We start from the raw sequence: 9,028 nt of genomic DNA on the forward strand, positions 1-9,028 counted from the left end.
TAATGCCAAAGGGTGAAAAGGCAGGAGAAGGAAGCTTGAAGCAGATTGCAATGCAAACTAGAACTGAGGCATGCTTAGGGCTGTTGTTTAGTCGTTTAGTCGTGTCCGACTCTTCGTGACCCCATGGACCAGAACATGCCAGGCACTCCTGTCTTCCACTGCCTCCCGCAGTTTGGTCAAACTCAGGCTGGTAGCTTTGAGAACACTATCCATCCATCTTGTCCTCTGTCGTCCCCTTCTCCTTGTGCCCTCCATCTTTCCCAACATCAGGGTCTTTTCCAGGGAGTCTTCTCTTCTCATGAGGTGGCCAAAGTATTGGAGCCTCAGCTTCAGGATCTGTCCTTCCAGTGAGCACTCAGGGCTGATTTCCTTAAGAATGGATACGTTTGATCTTCTTGCAGTCCATGGGACTCTCAAGAGACTCCTCCAGCACCAGAATTCAAAAGCATCCATTCTTTGGCGATCAGCCTTCTTTATGGTCCAGCTCTCACTTCCATACATCACTGTGCTTCGGGTTACATCACCCCAACACAAAAGTGGGTGGAAAGCAAATGGATTCTTTTCTTTTCTTTTCTTTCTTTCTTTTTTTTTTTTTTTGCTGGTTACTGGGTTTATTTTTCTGCGCATAAACTCTGCAAAGACCGGAGGCCTTCCTGTTAGGAATAATATCAACAGAATTTAAGTAAAATGTCAGACCTCTCTTCATGTATGCAACAACATCAGACAGGATTCTGCTATCAAAGAACTGGAAAAGTGAAAAGATCCCCATGAAAACCAAATGGCAGGTAAAAATGATAGAATACATACAACAGGCAAAGATGACAGGGAGAGCTAGAGGATATCTGATGCAGAAGGTTAATAAAGAATGGATAGCATTTAAAAAGTATTTGAAAAATTATTGTGATAACAAAAATCTCCTGGCAGACCTTGAACGATTCTTGCAATATAAAGGTGATAAGCAATAGAATATCCTGGATAAGACTTGGGAAAGCAAAAAGCAACAATAAGGCAATGTGTGTATAATAACAAAATCAGAAATAGTACAATGAGAATAATCGGTAGTTTGTTTTATTTACTTTAATCTTTTATCCTTTTCTTTTTTCTCTTCTGTAAAGTAAGTGTATGTAGTAAGATTTGTGTTGTGTGATGAATATATTGTATTGTTGTTGTGTAAGTTAATGTTGATTGTTTAATAAAGATTTATTCCCCCCCCAAAAAAAAAACTTTGCAAAGACCTCATGCTGAGCTGCACACACTCAAAAGATCAGAAATTAGGCCTGAGTTACCATGTAGTTGGCCAACCATCCAACTAACCGTATTATTATTAATAATAAGTTTATTATTTATATGCCACCCATCTGACCACGTTGCCCCAGCCACTCTGGGCGGCTCCCAACAAAATATTAGAGATACAGTAGAACATCAACCATTAAAAACTTCCCTGAACAGGACTGTAGTGCTCACAGCAGAGATTCTACTCCTCTAGGGCTGTTTCCCTCCTTTGCCATCAGATACTAAAGAAAAAGAAGGGGGGAAATGTTGAGTGCTTTAAAAGAGTTAAGGGTAACAGGGTTAAAAAAAAAAAAAATCAGGTCACTTCTATATTTCAGCCTTCAGCAACAAGCACCCAGTCCTGTTCTACTCGTCATAATAACTGAAGAATAAAGAAACTCTTACTTCTTACTGCAGGCATACAAACATGCTTCTTCATTGCTGTCTGGTAGAGAACACAACCGAATCTGCAAAGCAGAGCAAAGGAAGGTTCAAGAGGTGGAGTCTAACTCTTGTTCATAATTCATAGAAATTCATAGAATCATAGAGTTGAGGATCATCCAGTCGAACTGTTATGTACTGAAGTTCTCACCCTGGGCCAGCAGGGGGATACTGTAGATAGTTTTCACTCAGGTCCACATATGCAAAAAAGGGATTGAAAGTGACGTTCAGTGATTGGATAGTTACAGAAAGTTGCTACTGTTGCGTTGTAGTGGAGCTCTATATAAGCAGGCTGGCTGGTTCAGTTCTGTTCTGGCCTGTGAATAAACAAGAGCTGTTTGAAGAATCACTGTGTCGTCTGATATGTTCACCCACAACTTAACACAAACCCCCTACATTGCAGGAACATGCAGCTGTCCCAAATGGGGATTGAGCCTGCAACCTTGGCGTTATCAGCCCCACTATTCTAAACCAGGCATAGGCAAACTCGGCCCTCCAGATGTTTTGAGACTACAATTCCCATCATCCCTGACCACTGGTCCTGTTAGCGAGGGATGATGGGAGTTGTAGTCTCAAAACATCTGGAGGGCCGAGTTTGCCTATGCCTGATCTAAACCAACCGAGCTATTCCATGCGAAGTTCAAGTTTTAGGATCGCTCAAGTGGGTGTCTGTGATTATGAAAAATCCATCCTCAATCAGGGCAAGTGAGCAGACTTTGGGGGGCTCTCCCAGGTGTGGCTTTTGTCTTATTCACCGAATTTTTCAGAGGCTCCTATTTCTAAATTGCTCCTGTTCTTAAAACCAGCTGTCATTCTTTAGATAGAGGCTCTCGTCATCTGTCATGTCACAAATTAAAAAATACAAATTCCCAAAAGAAATCCTAGTGGATACAGGGGTAAAGGTAAAGGGACCCCTGACCATTAGGTCCAGTCATGACCTACTCTGGGGTTGTAGCGCTCATCTCGCTTTATTGGCCGAGGGAGCCGGCATACAGCTTCCAGGTCATGTGGCCAGCATGACTAAGCTGCTTCTGGTGAACCAGAGCAGCGCATGGAAATGCCGTCTACCTTCCCGCTGGAGCGGTACCTATTTATCTACTTGCACTTTGACGTGCTTTCGAACTGCTAGGTTGGCAGGAGCAGGGACCGAGCAACGGGAGCTCACCCCGTTGCGGGGATTCGAACCGCCGACCTTCTGATCAGCAAGTCCTAGGCTCTGTGGTTTAACCCACAGCACCACCCGCGTCCAGTGGGAGGTGGTAGTGTACCCATTTGATGGAATCAAGTATTTGGAAATGGTTGGCTTGAAATAGGGTGTCTATTAGACCTCTATAAGGATAGACCCATTTACATCCCCTAGATGTTGGAGAGGTTGTTCGGAAATGGTCCTGTTATTGCCTTTGGTGGGGAGGTGACCAAGTGCAACCATTTTGGTCTCTGGTATTTAGGGAGATAAAATCTCACACTATCGCACTGTTCCTACATCCCAGTTAGCGCTCCTATATATTTTTGACGACAGTAACCTACATTTACACAACAAAGAACTAATCATACATTTATCAGAAGTGGTTATAGCAGGCTTCCTCAACCTCGGTCCTCCAGATGTTTTGGGACTACAATTCCCAGCATCCCTGACCACTGGTCCTGCTAGCTAGGGATCATGAGAGTTGTAGGCCAAAAACATCAGGAGGGCCGAGGTTGAGGAAGCCTGGGCTAGAGGGTGGCGTGACCCCAGCTGCCACACTGCTGCAGGGGGCGCCAAAGCAATGCTATAGATTAAGCCCTCCAGATTTTGTCTTTGTGTGGCTGATTATGGAGAGTCCTCTGCTGTGCGTACGGAAAATATGTTCCGTACAAGGCCAGCAGGTGGAAGAGTCACCCACACAAATTTACTCTTAAAGCAGGCATGTTGCTCCAATGTGTTGAGTTTCACCACATAATATACAAGAACCCACATTCATGAAAGTTTTGAACTGGATCCAGACTAAGGCTGTGTACATATTCCCATTTACTCTGGCTCCAGTGCGTTCCCACCGCTGCTGTTTGAAGTCTTATACACATGACGTCAGCTACAATCCATATGTATCCTGTATTTCCTCAATAAATACTGATGTGTTTTCTCTCAAACCCACCCAGTTTCAAAATGTAAGACAGCTTCATTAACAAAGGATTTTTTGGGGGGGGGGGTTCAGGTGTGGGGAAACCAGGCAGGAGATGATGCACATCAGGTGATGACACCCCTGGCCCCTATCTGGTGTGGACAGTGTGTAAGGTAAGGTGTAAGGTAAGATAAAGGATCCCTGGATGGTTAAATCCAGTCAAAGGCAACTATGGGGTTGCAGTGCTCATCTCGCTTTCAGGCCGAGGGAGCCGGCATTTGTCCATAGACAGCTTTCCGGGTCATGTGGCCAACATGGCTAAACCATTTCTGACGCAACAGGACACCGTGACGAGTGTCAGAGTGCACAGAAACACTGTTTACCTTCCCGCCAGAGCGGTACCTATTTATCTACTTGCACTGGTGTGCTTTTGAACTGCTAGGCTGGCAGGAGCTGGGACAGAGCAATGGGAGCTCACCACCGTTGAGCGGATTTGAACCGCCAACCTTCTGATCGGCAAGCCCAAGAGGCTCAGTGTAAATGTAGCTCAGTGGTAGAGCGGCGGTGGTGGAGGCCCCAGTTTTGATCCCTGGCATCTCTTAGTCTGAGGCGCAACTAACAACCTCTCTGCATTTTAAGCCAGTAATGTGTACATAGCCTCAGTTAGTCTCAATTAGGACTCACTGAAATCACTGTGATAAGCTAGTGGTGAATAATGTGTCCCACTGTACTAGTTAAGATAGTCTGGATCCAACTCATTATATTTAAAAATATGAAAAGAGGACAGAGAGGTACTGTGGTTGCAATATGTAAGAATATAATTATGCTTACATATGCTTGATTTGGCAAAAAATGGGTGCCTTTTCATTAACTGTTGAGGATAATCTAACCTCTGTTTAGGAAGGCATCCACCCAAAGTCTCAGTACTAGACCTCAAAGAATGGAGAGGTATATGTCAGAGAAGGTGTTCCCTCAGATAATCTGGGGCAGGCATGGGAGAACCTATGACTTGTGGTGGGTGGACATGACAATAGACAGATTTCATCATGCCCTCTGGGTCTCCTTTCAACATGACCCGGAAGCTGTACGCCGGCTCCCTCGGCCAATAAAGCGAGATGAGCGCCGCAACCCCAGAGTTGGTCACGACTGGACCTAATGGTCAGGGGTCCCTTTACCCTTTACCTTTAAGGCAAGGCTTGTTCAGTTGTGCATTTACCTTATTTGCTTTCTTCTGCTGGGATCACTCAGTTTGTTTCATTTTTTTGCACAGTCAGGATAGATAATAGGTTCTGAGCTGCTGTTGCTTCATAGTTTGTACACAAAAAAGTCTAGAGAGAAAACGGAAGGCGAAATTTGAGTGGCGTTACTAATAATTGAGCATATGACCTTGTTTCTAAGGCTGTATGCCTCTGTGCATGTGTGGTTGTGTGCAAGTGTATATGGTAAGTTAAAGTTGTGATTGGGACTGGGGCAGGCCCTGTCCACTTTAGGGTCTGGCCTTGGCAGGGGTTGGACTAAATGATTTTTGGGTCCCTTCCAACTCTGCAATTCTATGACTACTGGAATGTAAAGGTAAAGGTAAAGGGACCCCTGACCATTAGGTCCAGTTGTGACCAACTCTGGGGTTGCGGCGCTCATCTTGCTTTATTGGCCGAGGGAGCCAGCGTACAGCTTCCGGGTCATGTGGCCTGCATGACTAAGCCGCTTCTGGAGAACCAGAGCAGCACACGGAAATGCCGTCTACCTTCCCACCGGAGTGGTACCTATTTATCTACTTGCACTTTGACGTGCTTTCGAACTGCTAGATTGGCAGGAGCAGGGACCAAGCAACGGGAGCTCACCCTGTTGCGGGGATTTGAACCGCTGACCTTCTGATCGGCAAGTCCTAGGCTCTGTGGTTTAACCCACAGCACCACCCGCATCTACCTGGAAGACAGACCCCCACAGCTCTCCACTAGGGTAATGCAGTTCTTGGCCCGAAAAAGACTTCTCACCCCTGGTTTAGGACTTTAAAAGTTCAAGATCAACACCTTAAATTGAGCTGGAAGTTTAGAACAGGCATTATACATTTGTGACAGCTTAGGCTTGTCAGCAGCTGAGCAACCATATTCTGAACCAGCTGAAGTTTCCAGAACATCTTCAAGGGCAGCTGCACATAAAGCTCATTAAAGTAATCTAATCCAGAAGTCACCAAAGCATGAATGACAGTAGCTGATCCCTGTCTTCCTGCAGCAGGAGCAGTTGCCATGCAAACTGAAGTTGAGAAAACCCATCCCAGACCACAGCCGCTACCTGGGCATCCAGGAGCAATGTGAGCCCTCCTGGCCCCTGCAGTGCGGTGGTCCTGATCCCCAAGGGAGGGGGCATGACTCTGTCAAGAACGGATATTTCTCCCATCAGCCACTAGTCAGCTGTGCTTCCTGACATTACCTCTGCCTTATTTGGACTAAACTAGTGTAGCAGTTCGAAAGCACGTCAAAGTGCAAGTAGATAAATAGGTACCGCTCCGGCGGGAAGGTAAATGGTGTTTCCATGTGCTGCTCTGGTTCGCCAGAAGCAGCTTAGTCATGCTGGCCACATGACCCGGAAGCTGTACGCCGGCTCCCTCGGCCAATAAAGCGAGATGAGTGCCGCAACCCCAGAGTCGGTCACAACTAGACCTAATGGTCAGGGGTCCCTTTACCTTAGTGTAGAATGTGGCTTAAGACATGGGTGGTATATACATGGAGGCCGCAAGGTTTTAGTGGAACATAGATAAAAGTTTGCTAAATTGATAGAATTAAGGAGTTTCTAGGAAAAGGGTTCTGAAAGATCTACCTTGGATTCCCGTAGTCGTGCGTGCACTGTGGAACGCCCTCCTGCCAGATGTCAAGGACATAAATAATTCTACAATCTTCTGTAGACATATGAAGGCAGCCCTGTACTGGGATGTTTTGATTTGTGGCTGTTCTGCTGCTGCTGTTGTGTTTCTATATATTATGTTGGAAGCCACCCAGAGTGGCTGAGGCAACCCAGTCAACAGATGGGTGGTGTGTATGTGTGTGTGTGTATTTTTCTGGGGGGATGCAGGGGTACAGATACCCCTAAACATTTTGTGAATCTTTGTACTTTTGTCCATTTACTGTATTGATTTTTCCCAATTTGAACTATAAATTGGTGATTTTCTTGAGTCAAAATTAGAGTACCCCTAAACATTTTTTAAAGCAACACACACACACACACACACACACAGAGAGAGAGAGAGAGAGAGAGAGAGAGAGAGAGAGAGAGAGAGAGAGAAGAGTTTTCTAAATTGATAGAATAAAGAGTTTTTAGGGAAAGAGTTTTATGTTATAGAATAGATAGAAAAACCACCTGAACCCACCAACAGGAAATCAAACCAAAGGAAAAATTAAACCCTGCACACTCTCTTCCTCTCTCTCCACATTCCCATAGGCTACAGACTTCTACCCATCCTCTGTTCTCTGACACCCTTCTCCTGTACTGTACTTCCTTTGTCCCCCTTGATCTAACTCTCAAAAGGCAAGTCACTGGCAGATATAGCCTCTGGGTACTGGCTTGCAAAACACATTCAAGGAAGGTTTTAATCCTCAGCTCCACCTGGTCTTCAGTGTATCCACATCCATAACCCCAGCAGAGATGCAAGATACTGTATTATATTTCTTCATAGTACAATACAGTACAGTTTATAAAAGCAAAGCCCATACAGTCTAGATAACCAAAGTTCTTTTTCTTCACAAAGTCAATACTGAACAATGAGGAACCATGGCAGATGCTTCCACAGTGTTGCTTATGATGTTGTTGTTATTGTCTTCTACACACATTGTGTCTAAGCTGTGTGAACCTTCAGAATATAAGTGAAAAAAGCAGCCAGAGGAGGAAGAGAGGACAGAGGGTGAAGAAAGAGCTGTGAGTCATGGGGGGCTCTTTCCCCATCCTTTGGACCCCCAGGGAAACTCAACAAACCAGCTGTACTTGGAAATGGGTGTGCAGAGCGCAGCTGAATGGGACACAGCTATGAGCAGCCTAAAGGAAGTAGCATCCATCTTGGCCCTGCTCATAAAAAGCAAGTCTAAAGATTAGGGTGATGTCCGCTGAGACCAAAAACTATTCTCATTGTGAGACTTTTGTGGGTGAGCCGAGAGTTTGTTTGGACCCTGAGTGAGAACCTGGAGGCTGAGAGGGAGGATGTGTCAGAAAGAAAATGAATTGATATTATTTATTAATATATATTAGGCACTTTGCATTAAGGTAACATGTCTACAGTGGTACCTCGGGTTAAGTACTGTACTTAATTCGTTCCGGAGGTCTGTTCTTAACCTGAAACTGTTCTTAACCTGAAGCACCACTTTAGCTAATGGGGCCTCCTGCTGCCACCACACCGCCAGAGCACGATTTCTGTTCTCATCCTGAAGCAAAATTCTTAACCTGAAGCACTGTTTCTGGGTTAGCGGAGCCTGTAACCTGAAACATATGTAACCTGAAGCGTATGTAACCTGAGGTACCACTGTATATGTAACTGGATTTTTTTAAAAAAGTATATGTAACTGGGTATTTTAAGTTGTTGGTTGTTTCAGTTCTTTGTACACTGCTTAGAGACATTTCTAATATATTAAGCAGTATAGAAATTAAATAACTCACTCTAACCTAATAAAACTGTACAGTGGTACCTCTGGCTGCAAATGGGATCCGTTCCAGAGGTCCGTTCGCAACATGAGCAGAACGCAATCCGCGTCTGCGTGTCTCGATTTGCAGTTTCTGTGTATGACGTCATTTTGCGCGTCTGCGTATGCGGCAAAACCCGGAAGTAACCATTTCCGGTACTTCTGGGTCGCCGCGGGACGCAACCTGAACCGCTCAACCTGAAGCAAACGTAACATGAGGTATGGTCTCATGCGTACAACTGCGCCCCTGTCATTCTCACACTCAGAGAACCGAGGGACATGTAATAATATTTTAAGACAGGATAGAAAATGTTTCATTCTACCCACAAGCCCTGCTATGTTCGGGGGGGTGCAGCCTGCAGTCCTAGCCCTGCTTAGCTGGAAATAAGCCCCACTGAATCAAATAGGACAGTGGTGGCGAACCTATGGCACACGTGCCAGAGAGCGCACTCAGAGCCCTCTCTGTGGGCATGCACACCGTTGCCCCAGCAGGGCCATTGGGCTGGATCCGGCCCCTGGGCCTTAGTTTGCCCACCCATGGTTTAATGTGTT

General features: G+C 45.4%; 2 long non-coding RNA genes across 2 annotated transcripts; one reads left to right on the forward strand and one right to left on the reverse strand.

Annotated features, from left to right (window-relative positions):
• Positions 1-1,052: 1,052 nt before the first annotated feature.
• LOC308571475 lies at positions 1,053-5,340 on the reverse strand. The gene is made up of 2 exons (XR_014001472.1): positions 5,029-5,340; positions 1,053-1,514 (listed from the first exon to the last, which is right to left on the reverse strand). It is a non-coding gene; the product is annotated as an uncharacterized lncRNA (long non-coding RNA).
• On the forward strand, positions 5,289-5,796 carry LOC308571495. Its single transcript, XR_014001491.1, has 2 exons — positions 5,289-5,378; positions 5,746-5,796. It is a non-coding gene; the product is annotated as an uncharacterized lncRNA (long non-coding RNA).
• Positions 5,797-9,028: the final 3,232 nt, after the last annotated feature.

Source organism: Podarcis bocagei (genome assembly GCF_964188305.1).
Source record: "Podarcis bocagei genome assembly, chromosome: 13".
Lineage (NCBI taxonomy): Eukaryota > Metazoa > Chordata > Lepidosauria > Squamata > Lacertidae > Podarcis > Podarcis bocagei.